Genomic DNA, 19833 nt, shown 5'->3' with positions numbered 1-19833 from the left:
CTATACTCCCACTAGCCTTGACATATACACAAGATTCATCTTCGCATCTCGAAAAACCAAACTCTTTGACTTACTCATCGAAACAAAGATTCCATCTGCGAGGTGCTTGTTTCAATCCATAGATGGATTTCTTAAGCTTACACACTCTATTAGGGTACTCTATACTGACAAAACCCTCTGGCTGAACCATGTAAACATCTTCAGCCAACTTTCCATTAAAGAAAGCGGTTTTGACATCCATTTGCCATATTTCATAGTCATGAAATGCAGAAATTGCTAACAGAACCCTAATAGACTTAATCTTGGCCACTGGAGAAAAGGTCTCATCATAATCAATTCCCGGAGTTTGAGAATAACCCTTTGCAACCAGTCGTGCCTTGTAAGTGTGTACATTACCATCCATGTCGGTCTTCTTCTTGAAGATCCATTTGTACCCAACCGTCTTATGATCAGGTACATTGTCAACCAAGTGCAATACTTGATTGTCATACATGGACTGTATTCGCTATCCATAACTCTTTCTATTTAGCAGCCTCAGGGCCTGCCATGGCTTCCGTGTAGCTGTTAGGCTCATCCAGATTTACCAGTGTGTTATCACTGATAAATGTATCACCTTCTGTAGTAATATGGAAACCATAGTAATGCTCAGGTCCATTCCTAACTCTCGTGGAACACCTCAGAGGTACAGATTCTTCAGTCGGCTCAACAGGAGTTTCCTCCTCGGGTTGAGGGCTAGGGGTTGAGGTTCCTTCACCACTTGACTCTTGAATTTCCTCAAGGTCAATTTGCCTCCCATTGTCTCCTTGGCTTATAAATTGTATCTCTTGAAAGACTCCTCTTCTTGCTACAAAGACCACATTATCATTGGGTCTGTAGAAGATGTAACCAAAGGATTTCTATGGGTAGCCGATGAAAATACACCTCTCTCTCTTCGGGGTTTGAGCTTATCATGAGTCTCTCATCTCACGAAAGCCTCATAACCCCAAATCTTGATGTGGTATAAATTGGGAACTTTTCCAGTCCACATATCATGAGGTGTTTTGGCAACCTTCTTTGTGGGGACTAGATTAAGGATATAGGCGGCAGTCTCTAAGGCATACCACCAAAATGAGATTGGTAGCGAACCTCGACTCATCATGGAACAAACCATATCTAACAAGGTTCGATTGCGCCTCTCAGCCACACCATTCAACTGCGGTGTCCTGGGAGGTGTTAGTTGTGAGATAATCCCACATCCCTTGAGATAGTCGAGGAACTCTAAACTAAGATACTCACCACCTCAATCGGGTTGAAGCATCTTAATGTTCCTGACGAACAGATTCTGCACTTCTTACTTAAAATCTTTGAACTTTTCAATGGTTTCTGACTTATGCTTGATTAGGTAAACATATCCATATCTACTAAAATCATCAGTAAAAGTCACATAGAAGCGATTAGCATCTCTTGTGGCGGTTCTAAAGGGTCCACACACATCTGTGTGTATGAGATCCAACAAACCTTCACCCCTAGCACAAGTTCCAGTAAAACGTGACTTTTTCATTTTACCAAGCAAACAAGGTTCACAACTATCATCTGACTTTAGGTCAAATGACTCCAAGACTCCATCCTTTTGGAGTTGGCCTATGCGTTTCTTGCTTACATGTCCAAGACGACAATGCCATAAAGATGCTTTATCTAAGCTAGTGGAAGAGTCAATACACAATACATTATTTCCTAGGTTATCTACAACAGATACAGTTTCATACACACCATCACAAGGTAATTCTTTGAAATAAAGAACATTATTAAAGAAAACATCAATACCACCATTATTATTATCAAAATAAAAGGTAAAACCTTGTTTATATAATGCATGAAAGGAAATAAGATTTCTTTCCATTTCTGGCGAATAATAACATTTATTCAAATGTAATGTAAACCCACTATTTAGCAATAAGGAAATAACTCCTATCTTGGTGACAGGTGAAGCTTTCCTGTTCCCCATGATCAAGTTTATCTTTCCCTACTCCATATTCTCACTTCTTCTTAGTCCCTGAAAATCAGAAAATATGTGAATACCACAACCTGTATCAAGGACCTAAGACTTAGAATGAGGTGAGTTATTAGACAAAATAGTGTATATACCTGCATGGTTGGGTTTTACTTTCCCATCCTTCACATCTTGCTGGTACTTTGGGCAGTTTCGCTTCCAGTGCGACTTTTCATGGCAATAGAAGCATTTAGCCTTATTAGGTTTAGCAGAAGGAGTGACAAAACTTTTCTTTGTTTTGCTTTAAGAGGAGCCTTCAAGGGTCTTAAACTTGGTACCCTTAGAAGGGTTCTTTCTCTTCTTCCCTTTTCCATGCCTGATTGCTAAGACACTGGCCGCAGTTGGAGTAGGAGGAGTAGTAACAACCGACTTGCCTTTAAGACTACTTTCTGCAGTCTTTAAAAGCCCTTGAAGTTTACTAAGTGTAACTTCTTCCTTGTTCATGTGGTATGTAATTTTAAATTGATCATAACATGAAGGTAAGGAATGCAAAATGATATCTATTGCCATCTCCTCAGGAAAGTCAACATTTAGTTTCTTCAAACGATCCACAAACCTTTGTATTTTCTGCATGTGGGCCGTGATGGTCTCACCATCCTTCATTCGGGTAGTTATTATGGAGTAGATAATTTCATACCTTTATTGACAAGCACTATGATGGTAGTGGTCCATCAAATCCATGTACTTCTTAAAAGGGTAGTGGTCCTCATAGGACTTTTGGAGCTCAGCTGTCATAGTGGCCATCATGATGCATGCTACCTTAGTAGCATCCCTTTCATGTGCCTGAAATGCAGCAATCTCCTCTGGAGTAGTAGTTGACTCATCAATCTCCTTTAGCTCCTTATCAAGGACATATTCTTTGTCCTCATAACGTGTGACCATCCTGATGTTTCTGATCCAATCCATAAAGTTGGATCCATCAAAGATGACTCTCTTACAAAGATTTATGAGAGAGAAGGAGCCAGTAGGGTTTGAGCCAGCAACATTGTTATTGGAAGACATCTGAAAAGAAGAATGAATATATTAGATTAGATATAAAGATAGTCCTTAATAAAACACCCAAATGTAATATTAAGGCTAGGACCCAACACAATATTTTATAACTTAGAAGAGGGATGCCGTAATCTAAGCTATAAGATATTTGAAGCTAGGTGAATGACGATTCACCAATTTCCAGCATGAAAAACTAAATATTTAATTAGGTTTTAATTAGTTTAGAAACTCCTAGATTCTTTGAGATTCATTGAACTTTTAATTGGCATGTTTCAATCTCGAGTGTGCCCTTCAAGTTTTGTGACTGGGATGCTGAGGATCACAAAACAAGGTGTGAAGTAACCATGCAAATTACTTGGTACCCTTAATGTACTACCCCTCAAATGATGTTCCGGTTAACCACACACGCTCCATCGATACTATGATAAACATTAAGTCACCCTTTGCCTACCTTGATAAGTCCAGGTTAGTGTGCCAGTTAACCACACACACTCCACTAACGGCTTAATCAAAGTGCAAAGTTTAATTTCATGGATTAGCACATTATTCACATTTTCCTAAAGTAACTAAAATTGGCAATTTAATAAAGGTTTAGTTACTTTAGTATATTCATCATACTTAAATGAGAACTATAGTCCTTGTCCTAACTTTTCGGCTAACGACCCTCCATCGATCAAGGAAGCGGTGGGAGAGAATGGACACCCATTAAGTTGCCATTTTATAGGCAACAACCTTATACCGCCTTATAGACCGGCTTCGTGAATGAGGCGTACTAATGGTAAGATGACTCTATTCTTATATATATATATATATATATATATATATATATATATATATATATATATATATATATATATATATATGTATGTATGTATGTATATATATATATATATATATATTATTATTATTATTATTATTATTATTATTATTATTAACTTATAATATTATAAAGTATAAGGTTTGAATTTTAATAATTAAAATTATAAGAGTTGGAACTAAAGTTTTTAATATGACTTTACTTGCTCCAAAACTTGAGTTCAAGTTTTGTAAACTTTCAAAACTTTGCATTTCTCATAACTTATGACTTAGTTGAGTATTAAAATGAAGACACTTCATTTTTATAACTCATGTGTTCTTATAATGGTTTTTAATTAAAGTGTGACCTTTGGTTTTCCATAACTTGAGGACAACTTATGGACTCCATTAAAACACATAATGATCAAGAATTAAACTTCCAAGGAGGTTACAAATAATTCCTATGATCATCTAATCTCATAAGTTCAAGAACATGCTTATCAATAATTTCAAGAATCATAAATAACTTATATAAAACTTGTAATTTTTTATAATAGCCATTGTAAATGGATTATCCTAAACATTACACCATTTAAAACAAGTTTTATAACACCAAAACAGTTTAGGGTAATGTTTCTAGTCCATTTCCAGTAGCAAAACTCGAAAATCTGGACACTGCTGCCTCTACACGTCGAGTGCATGAACATACTCAACGAATAGCATGCATTTCTTCATGGACTCGTCGAGTCCCCCCATTTACTAAGCGAGTTCATACGAGCAGTGAACAAAAATTTCGATTTTCAAGCTATTTGCATCAAGTATCAAGTAAACAAGCCTAGGCTCTGATACCACTGATGGGTTTTGAGCATTCTAACACAGCTATGGTGTACATGCAACCCTAGAAACCTTGGATCTATGTTTGAATAAGATACATGCAAAAAATTATTTTTCCAAGGTTCTTATCCTAACTAGCATGGCATAGGGTACTTGAATCAAATAGAGCTAGTAGAATTACTTACCTTGTAGTAGTAGTTGATTGCTTGGAGTTTGTGAGCCTAGCACCAATAATGTGGATACCTCAAATGGAAGTCACAAATCACCACAAACATGGAAACTTGAGAGAATAGCTACAACCTTCTTGCAATCGGCCCTCTTGGTTTTCTCACATCTACTAGTGTAATTTCAAGAACTAAAGGCTCTTTTATATAGTGTGGTGGATTAGGGTTACATCCATGTAAACCCTAATACCCATGTCTTTTCATTTCCATGGGATCCATGGGTTAAAGCTCCATGGACTTTCCATGCAAGCCTAGCCCATTCCAAATAAGAATTAGCCCATACTATATAAATATAAGAGCCCATATTTAATTAGTCATACTTTTGATCTCTAAATTAATTATAGATCAACACTAATTAAATAATATGATTTTATATTAATATATTAGAAATTATAATATATTAATAAATCATAACTTATACTATTCTTAAAAGATTATCCATAAATTGTTCGGGTGAAGTGCAACCCAAATGGACCATGTCGGGTCGGGTCAAGTACATACCAAATATAGTTATGGACTTAGACACTATATCCAAAAATATTAGTATTGTGGGATCTGTGTGTGGAGTTGCTTGAAATTTGGGGAACGTGCTAAGTCACTTGCAGATTGGATAAAATAATCTCAGAGTTATTGGTTTGACCCTTTTGTGTAACTCTTGTCTGAGGCTAACCGTTGCAGGGACGAATCTTCTACTTGAAGGATTATCTGAGCCTTATGTCAAGTATAAGTGTTCTAGAACAGTAATTGGCCATTGATTTTGTTCCCCATAGAATCATCAAGATAATCAAGGCTTGGAAGCATTTTGTTGGTCGGGAATTTAATGAGGTTTCGGTATGGTAGTGATTAAGTATGGGTGTTTGTCAAGGAGTCAGACGAATTTGAGACTTCAGATTTCGAGTTTTAGGTAAGGTACAAATGGTTTCCGCAAGGGATTAAGAATTCATTCTTCATCGGGTTAGAGATTTCTGCTAAGGTTAGGTTTTGTAGCCTTAGGAAGGACATTGTATGCTCGGAGTTGTGATTGCGTTCTTCAAGCTGTCTGGCATACCTGGGATGGTAAGGAATGATTTCGAGGATGAAATCTAATTTTAGTGGGGGAGAATTGTAACACCTGGAATCTTGAGGAATAATTGTTGGAAATAAATCCCCTTTGTAGAGTTAAACACAACGTGTTAAAGGAACCAACCCGACGTGTCTATATTTGAAGAAGCGTGACTTTCATTAAGGCCAACACAAAGTGTTTATGCCATTACATGGCATGTTGGCGGCTGGTGGAGAAAACCCTAATTTTTAGGGTGTTGCACCTATATAAAGACCTTCAGTCCTGATGGCTGGCCTCCTTACTAGCCTCCACTGCCAGTAAAACCTAGAACTAATCTTTAATCCTCTTGGTGGTGTTGTTGAGGTAGTAAGAAGTTCTTGGTGCTCATTTTTGGTCTTTGTGAAGGAAGAGGAGATCTTGAAATTGCTTTGCTTGGGGAAAAGGCTTTGGATCTAGAATCATCATCTTGTGGGGAAGCTTTCTGAGGTATCAAGTTTTCATCTTGTCTTGTATATGTTTAGATCCCTTCATATCTAGTTTGTTGTGCTTTTGGTCCCTTTTGGGTTAATGGATGAGTTAGGTTGTTTAAGGGCCTGTTCTTTCAGATCTGAGTTTGTGTTGGTATCCTTGAGCATAAAGGTGCAAGATTTATGAGAGTTTTGATGTCATTCATGCATTAAGTGAATTAGTAAGTCCTTTTTAAGCTTAAGAGCTTCATTTAGACATGCATGAATGCAAATTTGGCAACTTTACGTGGTTTTCTAGCTCAAGGAAGTCAAATCTATGTGTTAGGGCTATGTTTTTATGGATTAAGTGCTTATTTGTTAAGCCTTTGCACTATTAAGATTTATGGATTTGGTTTGAACCTTTTTGGGTTGTCCCAATGGATAAAGTTGGAAACTTTATCCTCCTGGACCATGTTTCAGACTAAATATGAAGTTTTGAGCTCTTGAAATTAGAGAAAACAACTTATTGTATTAAGCTGTTGAATCTCGGGAAAACGCAACGTGTTTGCAAGCCAACCCGACGTGTTGGCTGGGGTTTTCCCGATTATTTGGATGATGGAAGAACACGGCGTGTTTGATCAACATGAGCTGTTGACTTTGACTTTAACTAGAAGTTTGATCAGGGTTGACCATGGGTTATGTTGAGCCATATTTGGGCCTTTTGGATTATATGTTTAGGCCTCATTCATGGGCCAAGTTACAAAATGGGAAAATGGTCTTTTACCCTTAGTATGGATGGAGGATATAGATTCGATTCCAATTGTTAATTGGGTATTATTGGTTATTGATAGTTCGTGGGATTGTCAGAAGGTTCTTAATGTATTGAAGAAGTGGTATGTTGGCGGTCATGGTGTTTGTATTGATTAGATATTGATGTGTTTGTGTTGTTTAGGTAGTAATGTGTTTGTATTAGGGTTTTTGTGTTTCATATGTCTTGTTGTTCAGTTTAGTTCATATCCTGTTGTTAATGTTGTAAAGGTGGATGAAGACCTATGTATGCATGGGAAATTTTGTATAAACTACGTATGTTACCCTGTTTAGTTAATGGAAATTAAGTCCTTATTATAATTAGACTATATTATGTCACTCAATACAGTTAGTTAGTGCCAAAGAGTGGGGTAATTTCGTCCTTCGCATTTTACGCTCGAGTATATACACATTCGTGATAGAGACGTGGGCATATTTACCTTTTTTTTTCTCTTTTTTTCTTGTTTTCTTTCAATTGACCTTACTAAAATGAAGGCATCAATGAAATCGGTGGAATGCTCATATGGATTTGATGCAATAATATAAACGACAACTACTCAGTCCAACCTTGGTCGACTCTTTTATGCTTGCCCCAAATGGTACATGTTAATTACATTTTCGTTCCACTGTTGACCTAGATTTAAATAATCATTTTTTTTTTGGATTTTGGTTACATATTCCTAAAACTTTCATTTTAGGGTCCTCGTGATGGGTTTATATGTTGGGAAAACCAAGTGGAGACTACAAACACAAGTAAGGACGCATAGATGATTACAACTTTGATTAGGTCGAATAAGAAGCTTCAATCAGATGTTAGGAAGCTGAAAATTTGGTTATTTCTGTGTTGGGCTATTTTCTTTTTCATATTACTGTACAAGTTGTAATGGTTGTATAATGAATTTTCTCATTATGTTTAACACTATACTATCATGTATCCTGTCATGTTTAACAATGTATTCGTAATGGGTTTCTAATCGTTTTTCTATTTAGTGAAAATACCATTGTGTTGTGTACACATTACACATACAATCATTTTTATTTGTGATATTAGTGTACATAAAATAGATCCAACATACACATGCAATGTAAAATAATTTCACCCACATACACATATAATAATATACAACACACAATAATTATACTAGTAATGGGACCACATTAAAATACAATAAGATAATATATGCTTCATAAAACCATGCATGTCCATTACATTCATACATGCAAATGACAACAAACATATTAGTTTAACAACCGACTTTAGTTCACAACATTCATCAAAGTTAAACCCAACGAACATAGTAGTCTAAGAAAGAAACTTAAATCAAACATCATACAACTAATTTTCCTTATTCAATATCCAATGTTTTTTCATCTGTATTGCTTTCTCCATTTTTCCTTCAACCCTTTTAGCCATTTTGTAACGCCCGTAGATCAGGGCTAGACAACTTAAGTACAATAAGTGTCAAAAATGTCTTTTTTATGGAAGATTATTTTGAAGAAATAATCTTAACTAAGTTGTATTATATGTTACAAGGGTTCCGTACATATAAAGAACGCTGAAATCCGAGTTATAACGAAGAAGTTATGTCATGTCGAAGTTTTGCGACAGAACCGGCACGATGCCGAATGACGTAAAAAGTGAATTTATGTTAGAGAAATATTTATCCTTAGCGATCTAAACAAAAGTCATAGAGTTCGTTAAAAAGTGAGCGTGCATAAAAAGAATGTCCAAATCTGACTTCGTGTCACACCCCCAAAGCAAGGATGGCGGAAACGTCCGGGGCTGGAGGACTTCATGTATAGTATCATAACAACAATGGCAATAGTGATGGAAGTAAACACAACCAACATATATATATAATTTAAAGAGTTACATCATTGTATGAATTACATGTTTCCAAATCAATTACAATATGTTGACAAAATATGAAATGTTTGACGCCTTAACGTCCCATCCTCAAAATGCACTTGATTTCCTGTTTAGTGATTTCCTGAGAATACAAGTTGTTTGAAAAAGTTTCAACACAAAGGTTGGTGAGTTCATAAGCTTTTGTATGCAATCATGAAAACCTTGTCTTGTAAATATAATGTTTGTTCCAGAAAAATCTGATATTTTCCTAAAAAAAAAATGTAATGTAGTCTTATATCCCAAGACCGAAACGTATATGTGATTTGTCATACTTAAAGTAAAACAATGCAAGTTTAACTAGACGTAAACTCATTTGATTTCAATGAAATACCCATAAATTCTATATTTGTTAATACTTAACGTGAGTTATTATAACCATACTATGACCTAGTTGGCCTGAAACGACGTTCTTCAGTCGTCGGAAATGCTATGACATTTGTCACCTCAGACCTACCGGTCTAGCTGTTGCATGCAACTCAGGTGTGGGTTTGTCAAACCCAATATAGATCTATATACAACTATCACGCTCTCCCTCCAGGAGACTCTGGTTACAATACATGACTTATTGGTAATGTGAAGTGAATGTCTCACAAAGTCATTAACGAATTTACATGTAACGTAATGAAAATTCCCTTTTGTATAAATGTACCCCTTTGAAATGTATGTATCATTGACTATACCTATTATAGTTTATCAAAACAAGGGTAGTAGTTTATCCAATGTTGGTATGTAATGGATGTACTTTGATTATAACAAATTGTTATTTCTATGCTTTATCTAGCAAAAATCTGTTTGTTAACTAATGTATGTCTATATACTAAGACAAAATGTCATATATAGCAATAACATATAATCACATAAAGGTACACCTTGCTCAACATGTTACAAGGTGAAATGAAATTTATAGCATTTTTCTGTTGATAACATTTTCGTTACTGTTCTTAGAAATTTTATAGAAAAGTCATCAAAGGTCTAAATCAAAATCCGTAAATTTTGAGAGTTTGGAAAATGAGTCTAGTTTTTTTCAGAATTTTTTCCATGATTTTTAGTGACCTCTAACTCGTGTGCAAAAGTCCATAATCACAGACTGGTCCAGGTTTGTTCTTGAAATGATAGGCAGTTTTGTAAAAATCACCATAAATTGTAGAAAAATTGTATGGAGCTGTGCAAGTAGTCATTTTAAATCTAAGAACTTGAAATATTTGCACCTAGAACAGTTTTGAAAACCAAAATGTTTAAGTTGCCCAAAACAGTGCGTGAATGGAGTCCAACTTTTCTGATGAAAGCTATTAGAAGAATTTATTTGTCTTCTTGGTGTTTTAACTTGTATTCTCCCCCTTAAAACTTAGGAAAACATGAAAAGATGGGGGTATGAACTCACCTTATGTGATTTCAGTAGATGAATGTGTTGGATAAGGTGTCTAAGTCCATAACTTATTTGGTACATACTTGACCCGACCCGGCATGGTCCATTTGGGTTGCACTTCACCCAAACGATTTATGGATAATTTTATGAGAATTGTATACTTACGATTTATAATATATTATAAGTTATAATATATTAATATGAAGTCATGTTATTTAATTAGTTTTAGTCTTAAATTAATTATGAATTAATTTAGAGATTAAAAAGAAGACTGATTAAATTATGGGCTATTGTATTTTATATAGTGTGGGCTAATACTCATTTATTAATGGGCTAAGCTAATATAAAAGTCCATGGATGATCCATGGAGCTTTTAACCCATGGATCCTTGGAAAGGAAAAGACATGGGTTATTAGGGTTTGACCCTAACCATGCACACTATATAAAGAAGCATATGATGCAAGAAATGTGACACTAGGAGTGTGAGACTTAGTGGTGGCCGATTCCACAAGAAAGTATACTACTCTCTCAAAGTTTTCCAAGTGTTTGTGGTGATTTGTGATTCCATTTGAGGCATTCACACTATTGGTGCTTGGCTCTCAAACTCCAAACAATCAACCATCATCAAAATGTATGTATTTCTACTAGTACTTTTATGATTCATAATCCTTATGCTATGCTAGTTAGGAAGAAACCTTGGAAGTTATTATTTGCATGTATTTTAGAAGAAAACATAAATCCAAGGTTTATTAGGGTTGCATGCACACTTAGGAAGTGTTAGATTGCTCAAAACCCAACAGTGGTATCAGAGCCTAGGCTTGTTTTCTTGAATACTTGATGCAAATTGCTGAAAAATGTCGAAAAACTGCATTCTGCACAGCAGACTCGCCAAGTCCATTCATGGTACTCGCCGAGTCCATGTGTAGATTCAACCAACTTGCCGAGTCAGTTCATGTACTCGACGAGTTGGCAGGCCTGAGTGTAGATTTTCGAGTTTTGGTGCTGGAATTGGTCTAGAATCATTACCTTAAACTGTTTTGATCTTATAAAACCTGTTTTTGATGTGGTAATGATGATGGTGGACTAATTTCAAAGTTATAATCAAAATTTCAAGTTTATATGTGTTCATATGATTCTTGAAATTGTTGATGTGGATGTTCATGTTCATATGAGTTTTGTTAGATCATAGGAATTATTTGCAAATTGTTTGTCAGTTAATTCTTGATCTTAATGTGTTTTAATGGAATTCATAATTTGTCCTCAAGTTATGGAATTCCAAAAGTTTTTTCTTTTAAATGTTTTTTTAAGAAGTCATAAGTTACACTTTTGAAGAGTTTTTCTAATAAATGCTTTTATGGACTTCATAACTTGTCCTCAAGTTATGGATTTCCAAGAGACTCTTCATTAAAAGTATTAAACACTTAATTAAAACTCATAAGTTATGAATATCCAAAAGTTTATGAATTGTTCAAAACTTGCCCTCAAGTTTTGGAATTTGTAAAGACTCACACAAACTTTAAATCCATACCCTAGAAGTTTTAAAAGTTAAAATTCTACCCTTATACTATTATAAGATTAATGGTTAATTATTATATATATGTATAAGAACAAGTCGTTTTACTGTTAGTAGGCCTCACTCACGAAGCCGGTCTATAAGGTGGGTATAAGGTTGTTGCCTATAAAATGGCAACTTAATGGGTTTCCACTCTCACCCACCGCTTGCTTGACTGGTGGAGGGTCGTTAGCCGAACAGGTAGGACAATGACTTTAAATTCTCATTAAAAGTATGATAAATATTATAAAGTAACTAAATGTTTTATTTAATTCCCACTCTTAGTTACTTTAGGAAAAATGTGAATTTGGTGCTAGCCCATGGAATTCACACTTTGTACCTTACCAAGTTGTTGGTGGAGCGTGTGTGGTTAACCGGCACACTAACTTGGACTAGTAAGGATCACGAAGGGTGACTTAATGTTTGTCATAGATCAATGGAGCGTGTGTGGTTAACCGGCACATTGATTAGGTGATAATATTAAGGGTACCACGTGAATTGGTATGGTTATTCACACCTTGTTTTGTGATCCTCGGCATCCCAGTCACAAAATTTGAGAGGGCACACTCGAGATTGAAACATGTCATTGAAAAGTTCAATGAATCTCAAAAGACTAGGAATTTCAAATCCAATTAAAACCTAATAAATTATTTTGTTTTTCATGGTGGAAATTGGTGAATCGTCATTCGCCTACCTTCAAATATTTTATAGCTTGGATTACGGCATCCCTCTTCCAAATTATAAAATATTGTGTTGGGTCCTAGCCTTAATATTTCATATTGGGTGTTATATTAAGGACTTTGAATCAACTAACTTGATTTTCTCCCATTATAGATGTCTTGTTCAGACAACTATAATCTTCCCAAATCTCTTGAAGATGGTGTCCCTCAACATCATGCTTCACTTCCTCCACCTCCTCCAATTATTCTCCCTCACCCACAAGTTCTTGAAAAGTTTAAATTCACTCAATCCCTATTGGCAAGCATAGTCTATGTGTGCTCACATCTTGGAGATAAAGTCACATATTGACAAGCCGGGAGAGTTGGGTGTTCAATCACTTTCTTAGTAACATAGTGAGTCTCTTTGGGACTACTATGAGGCAGACTATGACATGACCCTTAATGATGTTATCTTTTTGCTTCTTGGTGTGGAATCAGCAAGGATTTGGAACACCAATAAAGCAAATTTGATTAAAAGAACAACTTCCCAAGTCTTAAATGGACATTGACAATTGTAGCATTGGATATCTAGAAAAGGATTTCTCTTCCCAATGGAAAGGGATCGGCTATAGTCAACTCGGTTGACCAAATAGTAAAGAGAAAGGCAAATTCTGAGATAGTCTCATGTGCCATTACCAAAGGGTCCATGTGTTTTGTTGCCAAAGGAAGGGGCATTGGTTGCGAAGATGCCCTATTCACCTGAAAGGTCATAAGGTTGATCAAGTCAACAGGTTTGACTCTACTTCAGTTAAAGTCCACTACTAACTCTATTAAGTTCCTATTTGGAGATTCTTATTACATAATGTGAATGGGTCACATGCTGATGTTTTTAAGAATCAAAGAAAAGATAGGAAGCTTAAAGTAAGTATATGTTGATTCTGATTGCAAAGGTGGGTTTCGATCGCATGGTTCGGCAATCAGAATTTTGAGCTGTTGCTTAAGAGTTATAATATATTGCTTATGAATAGATAACAACAAGGTTTTCATGTGGATTGTAAGGATAAGTTTTTCCGCGACAAAATTGCAAGAATGGTCCCTGTGGTATGTCCAAAAATGCTACTTTGGGCCAAACAGGTTTGGACTAGCGAAAATAGTCCAAAAGTTTTCATTTTGCTGCGATTTTGGTCCAAAACAGTTTAAAATTTTTAAAAATGACGAATTTGCCCTTTTCCATTTGTTTTTTCTTTTCTTTTTGTTATTTAATTATTTTCTAACTAAAAATATAAAAAATAAAAGAAACTCTCTCTCTCTCTCCCTCCCCCCTAATCACCAAAAAAAACCTAGCAACCATCGAATTTGTTGCCTTCTTCAACCCAACCTCTCGTCTTCCTTCCATTTTAATGGCAGACCGACCCAATAACCACCAAATCGCCGCCATGGCCAGCTGAAGCAAGCCTCCGCTCGATCGCAAACAGGACCGTCGGCACTGTTCAGCGGAGAAAAAGAACCGACGACATCCACCATTTTCCCTTTTGTATTCATCTCTTTTCGACCCTCAAGCTGCTTCCATTCGTTCTTCCTTATTCCTCCATCGATCTCAGTAACCATTTTTCTTTTCTGTTCAGAACACACCATTTTCATCTTCTTTGAATGTGATCCGGAGTTCCTTTTCAGTGTGTGTATTTAACCCAGATCTCAAAGTTTGATTATGGAACAGGTTCTGTAGGTGCCACCTCTGATACCAATGATGGTTATGAATCTGCTGTAGGGGCAAGATCAATTTTCAACTTAGCTTCTTCCAAGATCAGTTTGCAACCCAATTTAACTCCTAATCGGACATATCAAGCCTCGTTTACCCCCAATTTCCTTTAATTCATGCTTAAGCAAAGTCGATTCCTCAACAATACAAGGTATCTTATTAGATTCAAGCCTTAATCCTTCTGTTCAAGTTTCGATTTTGGTTGGTGCTAGGGCTTGCTTTAACAGGAAGCTCCAGCAAGGGTTAGATCGAAAAAACCAAACCTTGAAACACCAACAAGGTTAGATCGATGACAAGGGTTTCACACTAGAAATCGGAACCCCCTTTCACTTCTCAAAATCCAATCGACAAACACAGTCACCTAAAGTCACACCCTCCTTCTCTTTCTTCTAAACTCGATTACAGTTCTCTTTTTTCTCCTTTCTGAATCGATTGTAGCTCCTTATTTTCTTTCTATTTTTTTTAACATTTGCAACTGTTAGGAATGGTGATAATTGAGGAGTAAGGGAGGTCTTGGGTGATTGAAGGTGGTGTTGGACGGTGGTGTTTGTGTGGGTGGTATAGGGTGATGAACAGGATAGAGAGAGAGAGAGGGAGGGAGGGAGGGAGAAAGAGAGAGAGAGAGAGAGAGAGAGAGAGAGAGAGAGAGAGAGATTTTCTTTTATTTTTAATATTTTTTTAGTTAGAAAATAATTAAATAACAAAAAGTTTAATTTGCACGTGAGTTATCAGAGTTCAACTTGGAAGCATTGGTGGGCCTTGTGCTACCAAGGTGACAAGAAACTAAGATTGAACAAGTTTAATCCATGTAAGGCTGAATTTGTCACTAACCTTATCTTGTGATTATGGTTTTGACAAGTTCACATGGATAGGAACTCATACACTATAAAATCTAAGTGTCATAAGGTTTCTCTCCGATTCATGAAAATGATGGTGAGGAAACGCTTTCACTAAGTAGATTTTACGTAGATATCAATTGTGTTATTCGCATTTTCAAAAGTCGTTAGTGAAGCGTGTGTGGTTAACCGGCACACTAATATGGACTTGTGAGAAATGGCAAAGGTCTAAGAAATTGAGACTATGATTACGACATCCCTTTTCATAGTTCTTGAAATTGCTTAGACACACATGTGAGCTATCTAAGAAAGGGTGTATGAATCTAAATTTCAGAAGTACAACAGATTTCTGGAAATATGTCAGAGCTAGTGGGAGCATAAGTGTTTTGCTAATAATCATCATGTTAGTGGGAGCATGATAATTATGATTAGTATTGCAAGCTAGCAATGTTAATTATAGAAAAACAAAAGTTTCAATTCATGAAGTTGCAGGGGTTGAAAAAGTCGTTTTGCTATAATTAAGGGAGAAGAAATTATACTTCATTTCAATTCTAGAAGCTTAGATTGAGATTTTAATCATCTTTAGTCAAGGACATATATATGAATTTTATGTCTGAATGGTTCGACTTAAAGAAATTCTATATATATTGCGTTCTCAAAATTCAATTATGACTAAGGCATCCCTCTTCATAGTTAAATTTTGAAAACATGGCAAATAAAAAAAATATTGTAGCAAAAGACTGGTCTAGTATCATGTCTTTATGTCAAACATCATGAATCGTGTCCCATATGCTTCGGATATAGGATCGATTGCATGTGCTATAATATTCATCTTTTCTAAATTTTCCAAATGCTTAAGGCATTGAGAAGGGAAAAGTCTAGAACTGGATATGACTAAAGTGATTAAGCAATTGTCGAGGACAAATCTGAGGTTCGCCAAAGATTGGTTGCTCAGGGACAGTTGGAAGTATGATGTAAGTTGTCGGAAAGGACCATATTGACATATTCTGAAAAGAAGTAACTCTTGTTCGGAAGTGATAGTCAAAATGGGACTATAGAAATGTCTCCATAGATGGAAGTTATTCAATCTATGTAAGATTAGAAAACCTTAATGCAAGAAGGATGTTCAAAGCAATGTACTTTGAATATGAGACTTCCGTTCCATAGAAGTTGACCTTCTTTGGAATACTCTGTAATGACTGGTGACAAGGTTTTGGTGACTTTGTGCATAGTCATTACAAGAGGAACATTGCATAAAAGTTTAAAATCTAACAGTTTTTTTTTGGTAAATGATAGGAATCGGGGATTCTCACATTTATAATAAGGATTTGGGATTATGGAATGAGTATCATTGGAATCATGTTCAATTGATCTACATCACAATGTAAGGATCATAGACAAACATAGTGTGCATACTTGGAGAATGGCATAACTATTGTTTTAGAAAAACAAAGTGTACATGCCAGGAAACATTATACAATGAATAATGTGTATTCAATATGGTGATAAATAAAAGGTGGTTCTATTTATATTCAAAAGGGTTCTGAGACCATATTGGATTCGATTATTATTGTGTTTCACTTTGCATGTTTTGACTTCCAAAATAGCTAGGTTATTCTTTCCGAATGACTAAGTTATTTAAACACTCCACAGTCGTTCATATGTTGGAAGTAGGTATGAATCAAGACTGTCATGAATCGAGTTTGTAGATGGCTAAATGGGTTTAGTCATAGCAATGGTTGCTACAACATTCATGAGTGCTCATAAGTTATGAGTATTGGAATAAACCCACGCTCACTTGTATCACTTCACGGAATTTATCTCGAGTGATTGTGAGACGATAATATCATATAAATCTTCAAACCTAGAGATATGAGTTGTTACCTATGAGTTGGTTGTGCATTGATTGCACGTAAACGCATCAGTAACTTGATGTTATAAAACGTGCCTTTGTGTACAATTCAACAAGTAGTAGAACAAGCACATGAGTCGAAGTTTATTTGTTCCTTCTAGAAATAGAAGCGATATCTGGGCCCCTCAATGATTTTGTTGTGACCTATGTACCGGCCGGTCAGAACTAAATTGATGTGTTCGATTAAGTTCTTTGTCAAACAAATCGAAAATCGGGAAACAAACTGCTGGATAATAAGTACGACGTTGTTCCCTGTATTTGTCCGGCTGATATCATGAGAACAGAGGATTATATGATCACTTATCTAAAATGGCGCTTCATAGTTCAACAGAGTTTTCGAGAGCTACGATTGCTGGTTGGTTCCTGAAGTAACATACACAAATATAGTTATTAGACTTATCCAAGTGGGAGTCTGTTGGATAAGGTGTCTAAGTCCATAACTTATTTGGTACATACTTGACCCGACCCGGCATAGTCCATTTGGGTTGCACTTCACCCAAACGATTTATGGATAATTTTATGAGAATTGTATACTTACGATTTATAATATATTATAAGTTATAATATATTAATATGAAGTCATGTTATTTAATTAGTTTTAGTCTTAAATTAATTATGAATTAATTTAGAGATTAAAAAGAAGACTGATTAAATTATGGGCTATTGTATTTTATATAGTGTGGGCTAATACTAATTTATTAATGGGCTAAGCTAATATAAAAGTCCATGGATGATCCATGGAGCTTTTAACCGATGGATCCTTGGAAAGGAAAAGACATGGGTTATTAGGGTTTGACCCTAACCATGCACACTATATAAAGAAGCATATGATGCAAGAAATGTGACACTAGGAGTGTGAGACTTAATGGTGGCCGATTCCACAAGAAAGTATACTACTCTCTCAAAGTTTTCCAAGTGTTTGTGGTAATTTGTGATTCCATTTGAGGCATTCACACTATTGGTGCTTGGCTCTCAAACTCCAAACAATCAATCATCATCAAAAGGTATGTATTTCTACTAGTACTTTTATGATTCATAATCCTTATGTTATGCTAGTTAGGAAGAAACCTTGGAAGTTATTATTTGAATGTATTTTAGAAGAAAACATAGATCCAAGGTTTATTAGGGTTGCATGCACACTTAGGAAGTGTTAGATTGCTCAAAACCCAACAGAATGTTGGAGTAGGGAAGTGTTCAACTCAAGAACACTTGAAGATTCCTTGAAGATTTTCTAGAATCTAACATTAAAGTGATGGATTTTGTGTAAGCAATCGATGATTGGAGTAGAATGAAGTGTAATAATCACAAGGAGGATGAATTTTACTTACCAAGAGTATAAAAATGCTTGATGATCAGCCTTGGAATCTCGAAATTGATGGAGAAAGTTAGAGAGAAAAGTGGAGCTTGATCTTTGGTGAAATGAGAGCAAGTGTGTGAGAATGAGGAGAGAGGATGAGTGTCTAGCTCTAAAAACATGGGGATGACTTGTGAGAGAGGGAAAAAGTACAAGGAGGTGACAAAGTATGGTGGAGAGGGGTATGGGTTGGTCATAAAATCTTGTGTCATAAGCTAAAGGAAAGCCAACACTCCACCTCAAATATTCGCCCACTAGATTTTATTGTTAAACAAGGATTTCCATTAAAATATGTTTAAATTACGAATATTTAGGGTCTTATATGTTAAAATATGATTTTTGGAGAAAATCCCGCGTTAAAATCACGAAAATGGGCTCAAAACGCTAAAAATATTGAAAACCGGGCAAAAACTGCCAAAATCCAAAATTTGGGGCCGGAGGTTCGGTCCTAGTCCTTAGAACCGAAAGTAGGAGAAGAAACCGAGAGAGAAGGGTTCATCCATGCGGGTCGCCTCTCTGACCAAAGGTGAGGCTCGGTTGTGCCTGAGAACCCAAAGTAGGGGAGGGACCGAGAGGAGAGAAAAAGAGAACCGAAGGTGCGAAGGCGAGGCTAAAGAAGCAAGGCTCGGTTTTGGTCCTCAGCGGTTTCGGTCTCAGAGGTTTCGGCTCTCAGAGGTCTCGGTTTCAGCTGCTTCTTAGTTTCGGCTGCTGGGGTCTAGGCTGCTTAGGGTTTCGGTTGCTAAGAGGTTTCGGCCTGTAAGAGGAGTTTCGGCTCCTTAAAGTTGTTTTTCTTGTTTTTATCCCGTTTCAAGCCGTTTTTGACCCGGTTAAGGGTCGGGATGGCCCGAATGACTATAAAAAGTTACGGAAACTTTTGAGAGAGATTTGGTAGAGATTTAAAATAGAGAGAGATAGAGTGAATACGATTGAGAGAGGTTTCGTTTGTGAAATTTTTGAGTGTCCAGCTTCGCAATGCAAGGTCCGTAAACCCCGTTAAGCCATGATTTAGTGTCCTACACAGTCCCGATGAGTGTGTAATAGTGTTTAATCGCTTTGGTTCAACGTACGAAATTTCAACATACGAATTTCCAATTGATGTTTTCTCATTAAAATAGCGGGTTGTTTAGTAATTACACAATGCAAACCCTAATATACAAGGGCTAATTGAGTCGTCCGGTTTGACTTTGTCACACCCCGAAACCGAAGGCGGAAACGTTCCAGAGCAGAGGTGACATCATTTTAAGTATCACAACCAATGTACATAGTAAGCGAAGTAAACACAACCATTACATTACATAGAAGTATTTACATTTGTC

The 19833-nt window shown here is 36.1% G+C and overlaps 1 long non-coding RNA gene across 1 annotated transcript; it reads left to right on the top strand.

Annotated features, from left to right (window-relative positions):
* The first annotated feature begins 13736 nt into the window (after window positions 1–13736).
* Window positions 13737–14705, top strand: LOC122195122 (uncharacterized). Its single transcript, XR_006185138.2, has 2 exons — window positions 13737–14256; window positions 14374–14705. It is a non-coding gene; the product is annotated as an uncharacterized LOC122195122 (long non-coding RNA).
* Window positions 14706–19833: the final 5128 nt, after the last annotated feature.

The sequence above is a fragment of the Lactuca sativa genome, chromosome 7 (genome assembly GCF_002870075.4).
Source record: "Lactuca sativa cultivar Salinas chromosome 7, Lsat_Salinas_v11, whole genome shotgun sequence".
Lineage (NCBI taxonomy): Eukaryota > Viridiplantae > Streptophyta > Magnoliopsida > Asterales > Asteraceae > Lactuca > Lactuca sativa.
This window is presented reverse-complemented; position numbering and strand designations above follow the sequence as displayed.